Source organism: Pseudoliparis swirei, chromosome 6, assembly GCF_029220125.1.
Source record: "Pseudoliparis swirei isolate HS2019 ecotype Mariana Trench chromosome 6, NWPU_hadal_v1, whole genome shotgun sequence".
Taxonomy (NCBI): Eukaryota; Metazoa; Chordata; class Actinopteri; order Perciformes; family Liparidae; genus Pseudoliparis; species Pseudoliparis swirei.
The window spans coordinates 27,544,475-27,562,250 of NC_079393.1; the positions used below are offsets into that span (position 1 = coordinate 27,544,475).

General features: G+C 39.6%; 2 long non-coding RNA genes across 2 annotated transcripts in view; one reads left to right on the plus strand and one right to left on the minus strand.

The window, feature by feature from the left end:
• Positions 1-17,776, plus strand: part of LOC130194837 (uncharacterized) — an 86,076-nt gene that overhangs the window by 39,525 nt on the left and 28,775 nt on the right. The window lies entirely within an intron of this gene.
• On the minus strand, positions 1,855-13,164 carry LOC130194849 (uncharacterized). Its single transcript, XR_008831980.1, has 3 exons — positions 12,985-13,164; positions 5,295-5,422; positions 1,855-2,022 (listed from the first exon to the last, which is right to left on the minus strand). It is a non-coding gene; the product is annotated as an uncharacterized LOC130194849 (long non-coding RNA).

Consider the following 17,776-nt stretch of genomic DNA (forward strand, 5'->3'; position numbering starts at 1 on the left):
TCGCAGCAGCAGACAATCATGGGAACAGGATCTTAAAACTACAATTACCGATCACCAATGGAAAACAATCATGTTAAATAGTAAACAAATATGTAGTAGTTACAAATCACAAGAAATTCAATTAAAAATTATACATAAATTACAAACTACCCCATATACTAGGAGCAAATATGATAAAGACTGTTCAGGCGTATGTTTAAGGTGTAAGCAACATGTGGGAACTTATGTGCATTTAATTTGGCTCTGCCCGGAAATTAATAACTTTTGGATTGAAATTGGGAACCAAATATCCTCCATAATAAAATGTCCTATTGAGCTCAACCCTCTCATATGTATCCTAGGCCTACACTCTGTCTCCCCTGTATTAAACAGACATAGGAGAATCCTCAGTCTTCTGTGGTACTGCGCTTGGCTGTCTGTCCTCCAGCAGTGGATGGACAGCACCACCCCGTCTGTCTGTAGTTGGCTTCACAATGTCCTCCAGCTGCTGCCACTGGAAAGACTCACGCATGTCCTCCAAGGAGACATAAACGGGTTATTTTCCGTCTGGAATCCTTTTATGGATTTTATTGGCGAGGACTATGCCGAAACTATAAGAAGAGGTTTTGCAATCTTGGGACCCAAGTGACTGTGAATGATGGTTATAGTTGGTTCAATGTGGAAGATGATGATTTATGTTTTTGTTGTTGTTATTGTTGTTGTTTATTTTTTTTATTTTTCTTCCTTGTCTGATTGTCCGTATAGTTGGTTGTTTTGCAATTTTTTATTTATTCGGTTTGATTGTCTGGTGTAACTTGTAAAAACTTAAAATAAAATGATTGAAAGAAAGAAACCACATCACCAGATAATTGATCTCTGAGGTGCTCAGGGCCGAGTAAAATTACTTCGGTTTTGTCTGAATTTAACATCAAGAAGTTGCAGGTCATCCATGTTTTTATGTCTTTAAGACATGCTTGAATTTTTCTGAGTTGGTTGGTCTCCTCTGGTTTTATCGATAGATATATTTGAGTATCATCTGCATAACAATGAAAGTTAATGTAGTGTTTTCTGATAATATTGCCCAGAGGAAGCATGTGTAAGGTAAATAAAATGTTCATCTCTTCATCACACATTATTAACTCTGCTTCCTCTCCAGAGTCCTTGTAACTTCACGTCTCATAGGGTCCATTGGACCTGGCTGGGTCTGATGCCATGGTGCTGTTGATGCCCCGCCCACTCCTCCTCTCTACCTCCATCTGCCTGATGGATCATGGAGGTCTGGATCGTGGAACATGCCTACTACCAACTATTCATACACTCTGTCATATTCATTTATTGTGTTGTTACTGGGTTTTAATTTGTGTGTAATGATTCCTTCTGTACACATGACGTCTATTGTTCTGTCCATCCTGGAGAGGGATCCTCCTCTGTTGCTCTCCTGAAGGTTTCTTCCCTTTTTTCCCCGTGAAGGGTTGTTTGGGAGTTGTTCCTGATCCGATGTGAGGTTAAAGGTCAGGGATGTCTATGTGTACAGATTGTAAAGCGCTCTGAGAGAAATTTGTAATTTATGAGAATGGGCTCTACAAATAAACTGAATTGAATTTAAAAAACTGAATAAATTTGCAAGGATTTCTACATTAGTTTCGTCAAGATGGTGCTGAGTGACATTAATGAGACATCAAATTAACTTTTTTGATTTTCTCAAATGGCTGCACTGAAACAAAGAGTGCACATTCCGTAAACACTGTATTTTAAACTTTTTGCTTGTGTAACCTGTGGCTCAATTTCAAGATTTGTTTACCAAAGTCTATGGATGTTGTCCCCAGGTTCGGCTATGGAGCTCAATTCGTGTGGGAAAAACACAAAATCAAATAGTTGAGATTTAAGGGTTTTTACTGAACTTAAAGAACAACTTAAATCAAGTACACATATTTAAAATGAAAAAGAAACGTTGTCTTAGTGGGCAGTCATCATGTTCATCCAACTCGTGGGTAGCTCGCCATCTTCATCTGATACAAATTTGTATCAGCTCAAAAACCTGACCTATAAAAAAGGTCACATAAAAACAGTTAATTCAAAACACAACATGTTTTCAAGAGCAGTAACCAAAAGCACTGACAGGGCAAATACAAAGGAAAAGAAAAACATGTAATATAACAAAATGGGAGTCTAACATTGACACAAAATATGTGAAGCACATTGCACAGTCCACAACACAAAATTCACTTCAAAGTAGTCAAGGTGCACTCGCGCTGCACTCACCGTTGTCTGCACCTAATCGAAACAGGAAGTGGCCTCCCTTGACCCGGATATTTATTAGGTCTCGGGTACTGGATTGGCCGATGTTCCTCCCTGAGCCAATCAGTTGGTTATACTTGCCTTTAGCTAATAGTACAACTATAACAAAAGGCTTTCTAGGTGACACAAGACACTAATTGGTACAGGCAGTTAAAACGTGTCTCTACTTTCCCGCTAACTAACAGAAAACAGAATAAAAAATGAATGGGTTCCTATGGAGCAAAGCTTTAAATCCGCTTCAACTTTTTCAACTTCAAAAGCTTACAATGTCGGCATACCTTGAGCTCCACCTTTTAAATGTTGAAAAAATCTTCAGCTATAACTTTATACTTCATCTTTTTTTGATAACTCTTATAGTTATTTAACTGTCCCCCTTTTAGTTTGATGTGTTTTTCAGCTCCTCTTGGAGTTTTCAATGATTGTGTGTGTGCAAGTCTAGAGCTGTGACGTCATCGCTGGAGGGGAAGGCTGCGTCAGGATCTTGCGGAGAAAACGATTGTATATCGTCACTACGGCCGCAATTCTCACTCTTTAGGCATTGTTTTCTGGTACAGTCGTAGTGGATCTTGTGCTTGTGGTAGACATGTGGCTATGGACCCCAACAGTTTCCCAGATCTTTCTAGAGGAGCCTTAACGAGGGAGCAAGTCCACATGTTGCCCCACAGAGCACCATCACATCCATTACGATAGGAGTTCCCTAGCTTTAACTCCATGTTAATCCTGGCAACTGTCTTCCCTTTTTACATTACATTACATTACATGTCATTTAGCTTTACAATCCTGTTACAATCATACACCGTAGACGCAGCTACAGGGAGCAATTCAGGGTTAAGTGTCTTGCTCAAGGACACATCGACTAGGGCAGGGAGTGAACCTCCAACCCCGATTGAAAGACGGACCTGCTACCCACTGACCCTTTGAAGTGATCACTATGGCGACCTTTGATGTTTTATGCACACAGGTGTTCTCATTAGACAACCAAAGACACACACACACACACACACACAGATTCTTACATGTAGACATTACACATAGACAGCCTCTCTTGGTGGATAGGAAGAGAAGTGTATGTCATGCTAGCATGACGTTAGCTTGTGTTCGACAAAATGGCTGACTGTGTCTGTGTCCAGGGGCGGACTGGGGGGAAAAAGTGGCCCGGGAGTTACTGTCAGACCGGCCCACTCAATACACGGTGCGCTGCCCACTCAATGCATCGCACGTATCGACCAGTCAGTGGCTTCCTTTGAAATACACTCATATGCTTACCATTATTTTGGACCATTAGAAATCATATCATATTTGTTTTGTTTTTAATAACATTTGGCTCCACCAATTTGCCTGGATGGGCACGTGAAATAAAATGATCCTGCTATTGTAACACTCTAACATGACATATTTGACTTTAGTTAATTTTTTAAAATCTATTGAAAGCCCTAGTTCATACACAACAAAAACAAATTGCAAGGAGTGTATGCCGGCTTATATTTTGAGTGTCTTTCTTTTAAAAAACAAATTAATTATTTCAAACTCATCGTAAATGAACATTTGAATGAAACACATTTTGAGGACTTTTCCAAAACTTTTGGCATTGCAAGTACTGTACGAACCCTGCTTTTGGAGCTCTTCTGTCATATTAATCTATTTTCATTGTCATTAGTAGCTCAATGTTTTGGGAGTTAGGTCATTTGTAAAGTGGCTTTATAAAAAAACAGTCTAATATTTCCCTATAATGAATTAATATTCCTTCCAGAATATGTATATACGCCTTACAGTGAAGGAGCTAAGTGAGGCTTTTTATCCAACAGGTGGGGCTCAGCTTGATGCTTCCAGCCAGCAGACCATGACGGACATGGACCACACTAAATATACAATTAGGGTTCTATGCAAGCTATCGTGCATGTGTATTTACTAGGGCTGTCAGCGTTAACGCGTTAATCTATGCGATTAATTTGGCCGCGTTAACGCACTAAAATATTTTAACGCAATTAACGCAAATTTTTTTTTTTTTTAAACCGCAGCAGTACGGTTTGACACTGTTTCCGTTTTTAAAACAATTATTTCTCCGCGAAAATAAGGAGCAGAAATCAGTTTAACTCGTGGATGAATCAGTCGGGTTTCCTCCTGCTCCTCCTTCCTCCCGTCTCCCCCTCTGATACACAGAGGAACGAAGGGGCGACGTGTCGGGTGACGCGCGAAAGAACTCGTCACACGAAACCTTCAACGTGATTTGTCAATCCGTTTGTCTGTCAACATTTCGGGGGAAAAACAACCAATGAACACTCAGTAAATCACAAAGGACCTCCCACCTCACAGGTTAGGCTCATTTAGCAGCCTGTCAGTCAGAGAACCAGAGGACACGGCGCGAGGACAATGAGGCTCATTTCAGAGCTGAGATTGTTCTGGAATGTTTGATGTATAACACGTGGGGGTGTGTCACATGCAAAAGACTTTAAACAGTGAATTTAATTTATTTTGTAAAATGTATAAAATGTCCCCAGCCTCCAGAGGGTTAACATGACATAATTGAATGTCAGTCAGTTACCAAGGCCACTGGTTCTGCTGCTGTTGAATGTTAAAGATGACAGGACCAATGGGGTCTCAATATACTTCTTTTTTTTTACTAATCTGATGTTTCACTGAAGAAACAATTTATCATCCACGATATTAAATACCTCGCTGGCACTGTATATGTAGGAGCCTCTTTGAAAACACAGCTCTGTGTGAAGTTTTGTCTTTAAAAAGAAGAAAAACACTTTTAAGCGCGATTAATCGCGATTAATTAATCGCAATTTCAAAATGTGCGATTAATTAGTTAATTTTTTTTAATCGATTGACAGCCCTCGTATTTACATGACTCTGTAACCACGTTATCGGGGGGCGCAACTTCTTCCTCGGTCTCGTACTCCTCCAGCTCGGCATGGTCCTCCTCTGCATCACAGAGAAACAACAGAGACAGAGCAGACCAGAGAGAACACAGCATGGAGCCCACGCGTTTCATTACAACGTAAGAGTCTCACCGCTGTCATCCTCATCTATCCTGCTCCTCATCTTCCTCTTCCTTCCTCTCCTCCCTTTCTTCGGGGGTGGGTCTCCATTCTCGGCATCCTCCACCTCCCCAGATCTCCCAGTGGCGAGCCATGGTGCTCTAGGAGAACACACCATTAGACGGTCTGATAATACTAATAGAAAGAGTGTGGTTATCCTGCGAGTGAAAGTCTTGCTGCACTTGGTGCGAAGGCGTGAGGATGAAGTTGGGGTCGTTGTAGCGTTTAAAGTACATCTCCAGCAGCAGCTGCTGGTCGGATGGACAGACGGCCGGTCGGTGTGGAGCCTTTCACGCCTTTCCGCGATTGCCCGGTCAGGCACGAGAGGTTTCCTGTGAGAGTGAACCTCTGATGGGGTTTATTTTAAACTATTTGCTTGCCTTTAGACAATAGTACAACTACAATAAAAGGCTTTCTAGGTAACAAAAGACACTAATTGGTACAGGCAGTTAAAAAGTGTCTCTACTTTCCCGCTAACTATCCATCGAATCTTTTACAAGAATCTTTCTGTGTGTTATAGTTACATATAAACTTATTTCTTGAGAATGATACAAAACAATGGGATCTGTAAGAGACAGTGTAACAAAGTTTCCGTAGCACAAAGTGAACTTGCAAACGTCTCTTTATGTAGATTTTAAAACATTACAGGGAAAATGCATTTTAAATACAGCTGTATTTGTACAGTTTTTAGTTTCCTCCATTAAAGATACTCAGTATGCTGTCATTGTTTTTAATAAAGATTCATCAAATGATTAAAAAACACTTTGCCTTCCATCTGATTTACTAACAAATGACATGGGAAACAATTAAAAACATTTTACTTTTTTTTTATCAACACATTACAAATAGAACAATTTACAGATTAAATGTGTCACTAATGGAAGAAACAAATTCTATCCTGTATGGACTCTCATGTGTTTCTTCAGATTTCCCTGATCTGTAAATCTTTTCCCACAAACACCACAAATGAATGGTTTATCTCCTGTGTGGACTCTCATGTGTGACTTCAGATGTCTTTGTTCTGTAAATCTTTTCCCACACACATCACAACTGATTGGTTTTTCTCCTGTGTGGACTCTCATGTGTGTCTTCAGATATCCCTGACATGTAAATCTTTTCCCACACTCGTCACAACTGAATGGTTTCTCTCCTGTGTGGACTATCATGTGTCTCTTCAGACTTCCCTGTTCTGTAAATCTTTTCCCACACTCGTCACAACTGAATGGTTTCTCTCCTGTGTGGACTCTCATGTGTTTCTTCAGATCTCCCCGTTGTGAACATCTTTTCCCACACTCATCACAACTGAATGGTTTTTCTCCTGTGTGGACTCTCATGTGTGTCTTCAGATATCCCTGACGTGTAAATCTTTTCCCACACTCGTCACAACTGAATGGTTTCTCTCCTGTGTGGACTATCATGTGTCTCTTCAGACGTCCCTGTTCTGTAAATCTTTTCCCACACTCGTCACAACTGAATGGTTTCTCTCCTGTGTGGACTCTCATGTGTTTCTTCAGATCTCCCCGTTGTGAACATCTTTTCCCACACACATCACAACTGAATGGTTTCTTTCTCATGAGCACTTTTGATGGTGACTCATTGGATTTGTTGCCAGTGTTACATCCCACATGAATTACAAGAGCTTTCTTATATTTCAGGGCATGTGCAGCAGGCTTAGGTGCCCTGGGCTCCTTCCAGACATTGTCCCATCTACACTTTTAGGTCCAGAATCTGACAAAGCTTCTTGCCAATCACCACAACTGGCTTCAGTCTCAGAAGAGTCTGAAGCCTCTTCATCATGAGCATTTGGATGTGAATGACGATGTGGATTTAGGTTCCTGTCTGGTCCTGATCCCCACAATCCTCTCCATCAGTTTCTGTTTGTATCGGTGTCGCTGAGCTGCTGGCTGGAGGCTCCGCCGCTCTGTCGTCCTCCATCTGGCTTTGATGAAGCTGTGAGGTCTGAGGTTCGTCATCTTCAATCTCCATAGTAACAGCAGTGAATGAGAACGTGGCAATATCGGCCTCCTCCAGCACAATGAGCTGATCTCCCTCTAGACGGGTCCAGAGATCCTGCAGGTCTTTTATGTGGGCCCGCTCCTCTTTTAAGTGGAGGGGCTCCGGCTCCTCTTTTATGTGTAGGGGCTCTGGGTCCTCCTGGTCCTGGTCCTCAGGGGGGACATCTGCTCTAATCCCTACATGCTGCTGGACATCTGCAGGGAGAACATTATGAACAACGGTGACTGACATCAACTTTCATTACTGGAGACGTTCAAGGAGTCTGACTAAATGTGTATTTGTTGCTCTTAATATACAAACACACAAATACAAAACAATGACATTAGTAAATATCAGGACAGAATGAATATTACAAGTCGTGGGATGGAAGAGGAAGGAACCCGATGAGAAATTGAACAGACAATCGGGCACAGCCCTTTGCAGTGTGGTCGCCATCGATCGATGAGCCATGCTGTCTAGGTAAGTATCCAAGTCCTCACCTTCATCATTGTGTGAACATTTAATAAAACAATCACACTAAATGTACTCAAAAAAACAAGAGTAACTAGATCCACTTCAACATAAATCTATTGGAAGTTTAATATAATCTTTGAAAATGACCATGGAGATAGCATGAGCTCTCAAACAAGACGTTGTACATTATATATCTTTTTCATATGAACGTTAAAAAATATATATATATATTATGAATACGATTATTTCTTTTAAGGTGACTTTAACTTTGATTAACTCAATATCTGCACATTAAATGATGCTGAAAATAATCATGGGCATAGCAGAGGTAATCAACAAAAACAAAGTGTCACCAGTCTCCTTATAACTTAATCCAAAGGGGAAAGGTACAATACGCTATTCTAAGAGAATGGGCAGCTCTGCTAATGGCTGTTAAGTCCCTGCTTAACCTGCGCGAAATTGCGGAAAACCAAATATGATTATTTATATCAAATTCAATGCATCGCTGCAAGACCCAAAATGAACACATACAACAAATAATTAGACCCTCTCAAAGTACAATATAATCCCTGGATCTCGAAAGTCCCAAAGAGTTTGAAGTCCCCAAAACAAAAAACCCTCGCGCCTCCTCCCTCCTATAATCACTGGCACGTACAAATAATAATATATAATAATAACAATAATGCACAACAACACACGATCCTTATTGAACACGAGCTCACGCCCAGGCCATTGATAAAAATACTGGTACGGCATCGATGCGTGAAGGAAAATAAAACAAAAGGTTTTCCTCTACAGGTGCCGTGCACACAGGCAGACCCATGCCATCATTACAAAAGCAGTGTCATTCTTATATTCACTTTTAATAAGCTTTTTTTTAAATCAAATATTCGAAAATTATGAATAACATTATTTATCTTAACGTGACTAACTTTAATTTTAACTATAATATTATTTCATATAACGTTAAAAATAATGTTTTTTGACTTCCTCCTGAAAACTGAGGGGAAAAGAGTCTTCCAACTTCAGATTGTGTGTGATTTCCGACCTATTTAGAGTTAAATAAAAATAAAAAATCCTAAATGGAGGCTGGAGCAAGCCGCTCCACGTCATGTTTCTAAAGACACACTCCTGTGGGTCCTTATCGTAACACAATAACAGGTAACAGTCATGTTTAATCTGGACCAGTGAGTGCTGCACAGGTAGAGTAGAGTTAAGTGGCCTTAAGTGGCGGAATTTTCGTCTTTAAAAATTAAAAAATTAAAAATGCCAGAAGTGAAATGCTTAAGTTCAGTCTGTAAAGTTGTGTAACTCTCCAGCTGCTCATCCTGATGAACTCAATCATCCGGTCAGATACAGACTAACGGCCTCATAGTGATAATCAATGCTATGATGGCTCCATGTAGTTTCATTAATATCGTGTAGGCTAATACTAATATTACTGCCATTTGTTAAGTGTTGAAAAAGTTGGTAAAAAGTGAACCGTACAGATATTTTATTTATTACTATTATAGATAAATATACCAGTATCGTATTTATGGTATTGTATGAGTATCATGATATTTATGGCAGGTATAGATTAGAAGATCGTGACAACCAGGTAGAGGCAGAACAGACTCAAGGAACCGACTCGTGGCTCAGCAGAGCACAAGACTTGAAGACTTGTTCACGCCAACAAACAAAAAAGGAAGTTGGTTCATGAACGACCATATTATACACAATATTACTATTATTATAGGGCCCGATCACTGACTTGGTGTCAGAATGGAGGACCTATAGATTATCATGCAACGTCCAACATCGATGTTCGTGGAAGTCACCCCCCCCCCCGCCTATCCTCCTCACCTTTTCCACCCCTGACCCGTTTTCATGCCTGGCTAATGTTTTAAAGACTAAACACGGAAGACTTTGCTGTAAAATGCCATACCTGTTCGGGAGGCTGTAGTTGAGACGCCGAGGACAAAGTAGGTGACTCTGCTGATGCCTGTTCAATATACTACTAACTTCAATAAATACTTGACAAAATGCTCTTGTTATCAGTCTGATATTTATGTTATACGTCGTTATCTGACGTCAAGTCGATGTGAGACCAGTTTACTCTTCATACAGTGTGTAATGAAGCCCGTTGTTTACACCCAGCTCGCCCACCGCTGTCAGCTTAGAAACTGTGATCGACTCCGATTAAATTGATGTGATACAACAACAACACTGTGTGCTGTCTCACGTCTCTTATGTTTTATATTCAAGACTACGGATCAACATATATCCTCGTAACTATACTCTACCCTGTGCAGCACTCACTGGTCCAGATTAAACATGGCTGTTACCTGTTTTGTTACGATAAGGACACACATTGAATAACTACACACAGGAGTGAGCGTGTCTTTAGAAACATGACACGGGCGCAGCTTGCTCCAGCCTTCATTTAGGATTTCGACGGCATTAACGAAACGTTTTCCACCTTCATGACGAACATATCACTTGTTGACTGGCGATAAAAAATATCTAAAACAACAATCAAAACACGGATTTCTCAAAGAATCGAACAGCCGACTTGTGCACCTGCTGTTCTGTTCATTGCTTGTGAACTACCATTGAGCTGTAGGGTATTTCACCCGATTACCCGCTTTACATTACAATGTACTTTACAATAACAACTGACTTTGAGCAAATTAGGTAAGTAATATAGTAACTTTGGAAGACATTAATATTTATATAATATATTCTAACACCGACTGCCTTTTCTTCTTACATCATAGACCCACCTAACTCAAATACGTGATTGCATAGGCAACAGCCGCTTTGTGCATTAAAGTTGATGCGACAATAGGAAACGCAGTTGATTATCACTATTAGTGATTTATCTATTAATCTAAAACTTAAACTGACTGTAATTAACCCATATTCCTCTATAGCTCAATGGTAGTTGGGATGCCACTTAGGAGGCCCTATGGTCGCAGATGATCGCGGGTTCGATTCTTGGCGTTAACCTTTATCCATTTAAAAAAGAAATATCGCCAGTCAAGTGATATGATCGTCATGAAGGTGGAAAATGTTTCGTTAATGCCGTCGAAATCCTAAATGAAGGCTGGAGCAAGCTGCTCTGCGTCATGTTTCTAAAGACACGCCACTCCTGTGTGTAGTTATTCAATGTGTCCTTATCGTAACAAAACAACAGGTAACAGTCATGTTTAATCTGGACCAGTGAGTGCTGCACAGGGTAGAGTATAGTTACGAGGATATATGTTGATCCGTAGTCTCGAATATAAAACATAAGAGACGTGAGACAGCACACAGTGTTGTATCACAATTTAATCGAGTCGATCAGTTTCCCAGCTGACAGCGGTGGGCGAGCTGGGTGTAAACAACGGGCTGCATGTTTCATTACACACTGTATGAAGAGTAAACTGGTCTCACATCGACTTGACGTCAGATAACGACGTATAACATAAATATCAGACTGACAACAAGAGCATTTTGTCAAGTATTTATTGAAGTTAGTAGTATATTGAACAGGCATCAGCAGAGTCACCTACTTTTTCCTCGCTCCGTGTCCTCGGCGTCTCAACTACAGCCTCCCGAACAGGTATGGCATTTTACAGCAAAGTCCTCCGTGTTTAGTCCTTAAAACAATAGCGTTACATCAAAAGAACGTGACACGGAGGCTAAGCGATGGAAATGTGCATTTCCTAGTGAGTCAGACGGGTCCTGAGAGGCAACTCCTACAACACGTCTGCTCACACACGTGTACCAAATCCAGTTCATTCAAACACCAGTTCATCTCTCAGACCGCATAAGCCCTCCTCCCGTAGCACCATGACTGGAGGCGCATTACATTTCAAGTGGCGGCTCACTGGACCGCACTGTCGTAACCACGACAACGGACGCGTTCGGCTGAAAAGTCGCCAGTTAAACCACTGCGGTCAACTCGGCCGACACTCGGATCTCGGTGGTCAAATCAGCCGACACTGACATTTTTGAGCACCTACATACTGATGTTCACGGTAAACACATTCAAAACAACCCAGATCGGGAGCACACAAGGGTTATAACACATTTAACGGAAAGATCCACGTGAAACATAATCCGAACTCATAATAAGATGTCGACAAATCGTATTCTAGCATTTAAAAGTAAAACCTGAATTGATTTGGTATCTTTATAGATAAATAGATAGATAATTTCAAAGAAAATGTTCTACATTTTTATAAGAAATCGCTCAATTCTGAATATTTGAGGAATTATAGATATGTTTTTGAGTCCCAGGAAATGACTGATGCAGATGTGTTCAGGACGTGCCTGAATATCAAGATTAGTCTATTAAAACAATCTGATTTTAGATATAGGTGGAGTCAGAGATGTCCGGAACACATCTGCATTAGTACTTTCCTGGAACTCTAGGGAGAAATATATTTAGAATGCCTCAAATATTCAGAAATGACCGATTTCTTGTGAAAATGTAGGACATTTACTTTGAAAAATCTCCTAATTGGGATAGTAAATTGCTTTGATTGCCAGGCTAGGGGAAGTCATGGATTTCCAGAACACATCTCCATCAGTCATTACCTGGGACTCTGAGGGAAACCATATTTAGAATGCCTCAAACATTCAGAAATGATCGATTTCTTTAAACATTGAGGACTTTACTTTGAAAAATGTCCTAATGATACATTCAAATTGTTTGATTGCCAGTGTAGGGAAATTCAGATATGTCTTGAACACATCTGCCTCAGTCATTTCCTGGAACTCTTGGGGAAAGTATATTTACAGGACCTCAAATAATCAGAAATGTGCTTTTTGAACATACAAAAGTCAGACTTTTATTTTTATAAATTCCTCCTTAGTACAGTAAACATGTTTTAATTTGAGCATAATTCAAGCTAAATCTTAGAAACGATCCATCTATAAAGATACAAAATCAGTTCATCGTTTACTCTTTATGATAGTGGATGATTTGTCGACATCCTATTTTGAAAAACGGATGTTGTTTCACGTGGTTCTTTACGCTAACTTTGCCAAACCGGATGTTGTGCCACGTGAGACTTTCCGCTAACTTTCTCAAACCCTCGCGTGCTCCTGATTGAATGCGTTTACCGTGAATATCAGTATTTAGGTGCACTAACATGTCAGTGTCGGCTGAGTGGACCGCCGTGTTAAACCGTCACAACGGGACCAGTGAAGAAGAAGCACCAACCTGATGTGTGTCGCCATTGTTCTCTCAACTGAGACACGGTGTCCTCATAAGCTGCTGTCAATGTGTCCAACAGCCCAAAAGACTCTTCAACGGCCGCGTGGACTTGCTGCTTCACCAACAGTCTCATCATTTCTCCTGGAGACACGGGGACAGACACCGGAGGCTCCTCGCGGTCCATGTCTGAACGACGCATGCGCAGTTGGATGTACGACGCACCGGCGTCATGAACACGTGGTCACTGAGAATCTCACGAGAGCGAGGCGCTGCAGTTGCTTCTCCACCGACTGCGTGGCCCAGTGCATGATGGGAAACGCCTCTTCTTCTTTTTAAATTTGTTGCCGGATGGCAGCCAGTGAACGGTGCATTTCCGCCACCTACTGTCGTGGAGTGTGGACCAGAGTACCTATCCCCTTACATTACAAAACCAAACAAACGAAACCAAACCCAACAAAATAACCACAAAACAAAATCAATAAAACAAAGCAAAACAAACAAAACAAAAGGAGATTCAAAATGTCAGTGCTTTAAATTCTATTGCTTAATCCTGTTTCTTTCAAATATTGTAATACCTGTTCTGCCCCAAATTGAATATATGCAGTGCATGATGGGAAACGCCTCTTCTTCTTCTTTTTAAATTTATTGCCGGATGGCAGCCAGTGAACGGTGCATTTCCGCCACCTACTGTCGTGGAGTGTGGACCAGAGTACCCTATCCCCTTACATTACAAAACCAAACAAACGAAACCAAACCCAACAAAATAACCACAAAACAAAATCAATAAAACAAAGCAAAACAAACAAAACAAAAGGGAGATTCAAAATGTCAGTGCTTTAAATTCTATTGCTTAATCCTGTTTCTTTCAAATATTGTGATACCTGTTCTGCCCCCAAATTGAATATATGCAGTGCATGATGGGAAACGCCTCGCTGTCGTTTCTTCAGCCGTTTCTCAATTTGAAGTACACCAAGTACAGACTTGTTTTCTTTTGGGGTCTGGTCTTGGGAGTCCAGACTCCGGAGGACGGGAGGACCGGAGGACCGGAGGACCGGAGGACAGCGGTTGGAACAGCAGTTTACTTGATGACGTCACTACATCAGCTGTTCTTGCTCATGAGTTTACTCCAATTATTCACTGTAAAAAAATGTTACAGTCAAACAAAATATGACAACCCTGCTTTTTATTATTCCTTAAATATCATTATTTTATTTTGAATTGTGTGTGTAATATATATTTATTTATTTATATACACACAATTCAAAATAAAATAATCATACACATATAATTGTATATTATGAGTAATACATAAATATATATATATATATTGTTAATACACATTTTGATTATATATCAATTATATTACATATATTGTATATATAATAAATATGGATATAATAAATATGTTATATACATACATATATATTTGATTATATATACAGTATATATATTTTTTACATATATATATTTGTATGTATATATAGTTATATTACACATGTAATTGCAAACAATTCAATCAAAAGTAAAAAGACAGCACGATAGTTCAACTTTAAAGTTTAATTAAAATATTAAATTATGAATATTAACCCTCAGTCAAACTGATGTAACGTTATCTGTGAATAAATGATAAACTCTTTGTGCTCGTTAGATCCTCCAAACCGAATTATATCTCATGTTTAACCGCTACGGAGACATCAGAACCAGCTGAGCATTGAAAAAAGTCCTGCCGAGATCAGGCTGCCGTCGACGGCCACACAGCGCGCTGACCGCCCGGCGCTGCGGAGCTCAGTGAGCGAGCAGAACCTCAAATCTACGGCGCAGATCTTTATTAGGCTGAATCATAACAAACCGACCACAGATTTGATTTTTAAACTAACTTCTCGCCTGATAACATCCTAAATTTATTTTCCTGACTCAACAACAGTATTTAGAAAAAGTCAGCTGTCAGTAGTTTATTTTCTCCTCCGCTATTGTTTCCGGTTGCTGGTGTGAAATGCATTCTGGGATATCGGCTGGCCAGAGTACGCACAAGTCTCCTCTGATGCATCCTCCGGAAAGTGGGAGGATCAAGTCCAATGTTCCCTCTAAGATGTGCGCCTGTGCAATCGCGCACTGCTCGCACATTCTCAGCGCACAAGAAAATCTATGCAGCGCATAAAATAAAATTCACCATAAACGTATTAATTAATCCCTAATATTAGACCTAATCTAATCTAATTAATGAGACCAATAATGTGTTTTTTGTACCATTTTTCAATGTAACACAGTGAGTGACAGGTGTCCAGCCAATGCTACGATACGGTTTACCACGCTTACGCAGCCATTCAGTATTGATAGTGCTAGCATCTGTGCCCCTGCCCATCGTTAATTCGCAGGTTAGCTACAACAACAATACGCGGAGTTAGCGAGATGCAACCCTTATCATGAAGCGGCTAAACGGCAACGCCAGCGACACGCCCACTCACCAAGCCAAAGTAAAAAGAAATGCGTGTTCTTTAGGATGGCTGTCGGAGTCTGTGCAAATAGTAGAACATGGGAAACTGGGTGAGATTTTTCTTTATGGCGAGAAAGGCCCACTGCAAAACATGCAGCGGGCCAAGCATCACATGAGCCAGCGAAATTGTGGACTGAATGGGAGTTGGACTACCTCAAGCGCTACATTCAGCAGAAAAGCTGTCGAAAGCTGTTGGAATTGTACTAAGACTCAAGGTGGACAGGGATTGGTTCATTATTGGGGAGAGCGAGAAGACTGAGAGAGAAAAGGAACGTAGCTGTCACACAAAAACAAAATCTGACCTCAAGCAAGTTAAAGTTCTCATTGACAATATTTTATCGGCCATCAAAAATGAATGCACTAAATGCTGTCAACTAACAACCACAATCACATGGCAAAGTATGCGTATTTGAAGTGGCATATTTGGCTGATGCGCATAAAGTCAAAGCAAGAAGCAGACGGTTATCAACCTGACAAAGTGTACAACCGCTGGAGAAGAGAAGGACAGACGTGAAAATAAGGTAACATTTAAGTCAAAATGTGTGCATATTCTAGTGACATTTATTATGATTTTAGCTTATGGATATTAATCATTAAATGCTGTTACTACTAGATAATGTATGGGTAGTAGAAAATGCTAATAAAAACTGTAATTAGATATTTATGAAGCTAAAGAGCTACAGCACATGTCATTGAGCAAAATGAATGTTCGAATGTGAACAAAATGTTATGTCTGAAAGGTGTATATATGTCTCATTTCTTCCAGAACAGAACCCCAGCCAGGCCACAACTGGACCACAGCCAGGCCAAAAGCAGGACCTCGCATATATAACATACTATACATCTCATGAACAACAAGATGTTTGTCTTTTCATCTTAAGGGCCAAATCGCTTATATTAAAAGTAAACTAATGAAAAATTGCCGCTGTAATTTGATTCTTTATTAAGCCATGTGAACTTGCTATGATCCAAGGTTTTGAATAGGTGTGATACTGGTGTGTACACAGCGCGTGACATCTGATGCTTTCGCTCACAGGAACCTCAGTGTGCTAGGAGTTTGTGTATGCCCACACATGACAAATTAGAGGGAACATTGATCAAGTCACATCCGGCATCTGGATGAACAATATATATAGTGAAATCTTGATATATATAACTGATATATATAAATAGAGATATATCATGAGATATTATATATATATATATCTATATATAGATATATATATATATATAAATATATATATATATATATAGATAATATATTAATATTATATATATATTATTATTAATATATATATATAACAATATATATATATATATATATATATATATATAAATATATTATATATACATATATACATATACATATACATACATACTTTACATACACATATAACATTTTTATAATATTACACACATTGTGTTCACACACACAAGCAACACAATATACCCCCCAATAGCAAGGGTCGTGGTAAAGGCACTGAACTTTAAACTAGTGTAATAGAGGTGGGGCAGCCAAGGAAGGTGCTGGATTAAGGTTTCGTTAATCCCGCGGTCCCTGCCCATGAAGGAGTCGTCCCAATCGCAAGGCATCTTATCGAGAAAGGTTAACTTGAGAAAAAATAACCTTACTTTACACATAACTAAGCATTAGTTATTAATCTAGAATCTTTACTTTTAAGATATCAAATCTAATCTTATATTAAAAATAAATATCTATTGAAAAATGAATATCTTATTAATGTCTAACTAATTTACTATTAAATGTTATTGTTTAAATTATTTTTAATTTTAATTTTTCTATTGATTTTGACATTCATGACTCATTTGTATTATCAATTCATTAGAATTTAATTTTGTCAACGGAAGACAAATACAATTGAACACATTGAATATATGTAATTAAAAGGATATACCTCTAAAGACCGCAGTGAATGGACTCAATCTCCCTCCAACCCACTGGCCTCCATCCTCTAAGCTCCTCTCAGAAGTCTGTACTCAGACTACAAAAGTGAAACCAGGAAGACTTTTTTTGTGTTGAGCAACTGGTGATGATAGAAGGCCCCCGATGCATCTGCGAACGTATAGCGCCCACAGCTCGCTCGGACAGGCAGAAGAAGAGCTCTCGTGAAACTTAGGCACTGAGAGGAAGGGTTGTGCGTTTTTTTGTTTTGCTTAAAAAAACACGGAGGAGAGAGTGAGAAAGCAATTGAGAAAGAAACAAAAAGGAACTGTGAAAGAAAAAAAAAGTTTCCAAAAGAAAAAGGGAAAGTGTCACAAAGGTGGAGGAGTAAAAAAAAGAGG